We start from the raw sequence: 2500 nt of genomic DNA on the forward strand, positions 1-2500 counted from the left end.
GAAACGTACCGATTTACAAAACTGTGTGTAATATTAAACGTTTGTAGTACGATTTTAGTGAGAACCAATCACCTTAATGGCTGCCTAAAAACAAAAACAAAGAACAAAGTGACGTCAATTTCAATCGTTCTAACCACGAACAAACTTTTACTCCCTTGATAAAAGACGGATCGTCTCAACTCGAGCTTGCACACAGTTATACTGAATACATGTTGACTGGTCGATGCCAAATATATCGGCCATCCAGATCCTTCACACTTCTCCTTTGACACAGATGCTATCATTAATGCGAATCCTCCTACACTGTTACACAGATGATATAATAATGCGTATCTGTCTACATTGTAACAATGCCGTTGACACAGATGATATAATAATGCGTATCTGTCTACTTTGTAACAATGCCGTTGACACAGATGATATAATAATGCGTATCTGTCTACATTGTAACAATGCCTTTGACACAGGTGATGTAATAATGCGTATCTGTCTACATTGTACATTGCCTTTGACACAGATGATATAATAATGCGTATCTGTCTACATTGTAACAATGCCGTTGACACAGATGATATAATAATGCGTATCTGTCTACATTGTAACAATGCCGTTGACACAGATGATATAATAATGCGTATCTGTCTACATTGTAACAATGCCGTTGACACAGATGATATAATAATGCGTATCTGTCTACATTGTAACAATGCCTTTGACACAGGTGATATAATAATGCGTATCTGTCTACATTGTAACAATGCCGTTGACACAGGTGATATGATAATGCGTATCTGTCTACATTGTAACAATGCCGTTGACACAGATGATATAATAATGCGTATCTGTCTACATTGTAACAATGTCGTTGACACAGATGATATAATAATGCGTATCTGTCTACATTGTAACAATGCCTTTGACACAATTGATATTATAATAATGCGTATGTACCTAGACTGTAACAAGGTAAAATGCGTCATTTGTGTCAAAACTATGTGTTAATCGTCACAAAATGGAAGACCAATTTTTAGGCATATGTGACCCATCATATCAAAACGGTCTTCTGTCAGAATGAATCAGACCCCTACAAGTGAATTTAGAAATAAAAGAATGAGAAATACGAACTCGAAGTTTTGTCCAATGATTGAAATAGTATTCATTTTGCATTTTTTCGAAGAGAAATTAACCCCAATTGTCATATCTGTGGCTATAATATATTCCATTTATCCCGACATAATACCGGTTTGAGACGGTAGATAACATATACTATAGTTGACCATGAGCTCGAAACATAATATTAGAGTAGATCACATATACACCTATTTGGTTATATATCATATACTTTAAAAAACGTGAGCTGTTATAAGGTGCGGTTGCTGGCTGTCTATTTAAGGCGGCGTGAATCGGAAAAACATTCTCTCACCGTAAAATGAATTCCTGGTCCATTACAGCAATGTATGTACTTTGGCTTAGGACCACTTTTAAGTGCCTTGAGCAAACTGAATGGATATTGCGCTTCATCAATGTTCAATTGGGTTTATTTTATTTTTAGAATGTGTATATACTAATGTGTGTAAGGGTGAGGGGGGGGGTGTGGTGGTATGTGCGGTTTGAATTTTAAAGAGGAGTACTCGCGGTGTAATTGGTATTTACGATGGGTATATGTAAAAGAGGTCCATTTGTCGACATTCCTCTACTCAACTCTAAAGCAAAATTGTTATTAACCGATCACTGAAGTTGCCCATGGATCCTATCATAGGTATAGGTTGTGGCACTCGTTAGTGCATTGAGATTTGTGAATATCATTTAAAGAATAATGACAACAGCAAATAGACAGTATATACAATTTTTTCCTTTGAATATCAACGGTGATAATAGTCAAAATTTAATAGAATGAATAGAACAGCCAACCTCAGTGCGCCACATATCTACTCCATAGACAATAACATCACTAAGAATTGAACCGCTGTGTGTGCCGGGACTGGTATTCTTATTTATATGGGGCTTCACCCGGTGAATGTTTGTGTAATATTCTTAGTGATTATTAATATCCATTTAATCAAAGTGAATATCAATAAAATCCATATTTATTGTTATTTTATTCATCCGTTTGTTTTGATTACAACAGACCCGTTCTTCCAATGATAAAACTGATATGGTTTTGATTTCTCCCAAGTCAGACCCCAAGGTGTGCAAAACTAAAGTTGCCTAATTATTTAGCATTAGTTGTTTGTGGTTGGAGATGGATAACCGTAGTCTTAAAGCAGCAGAAAACAGTCTTTTATATAAAATAATAAGGCGGCCATTCCTGTATTGGCTTAGCAGGAGCGCCCATACCCCACCATCACCACAATGTCGCACATCATCTCGCCTGGTGTGGGCATCAAGAAAAAGAGAGCCGTCTGTGATGACGCACAACCTTCGTACTGTAGTAGACTACCTATCGGGCTAGTCAGGAGAGATGCACGAGTGTTAATAAAAAGCAGAATATGCTAAAATT

The 2500-nt window shown here is 36.6% G+C and overlaps 1 protein-coding gene across 2 annotated transcripts in view; it reads left to right on the forward strand.

The window, feature by feature from the left end:
• Nucleotides 1-2500, forward strand: part of LOC144967700 (uncharacterized) — a 249542-nt gene that overhangs the window by 176132 nt on the left and 70910 nt on the right. The window lies entirely within an intron of this gene.

This window comes from Berghia stephanieae, chromosome 3 (genome assembly GCF_034508935.2).
Source record: "Berghia stephanieae isolate SIO BIC M18660-M18661 chromosome 3, UCSD_Bste_1.3, whole genome shotgun sequence".
Classification (NCBI taxonomy): domain Eukaryota; kingdom Metazoa; phylum Mollusca; class Gastropoda; order Nudibranchia; family Aeolidiidae; genus Berghia; species Berghia stephanieae.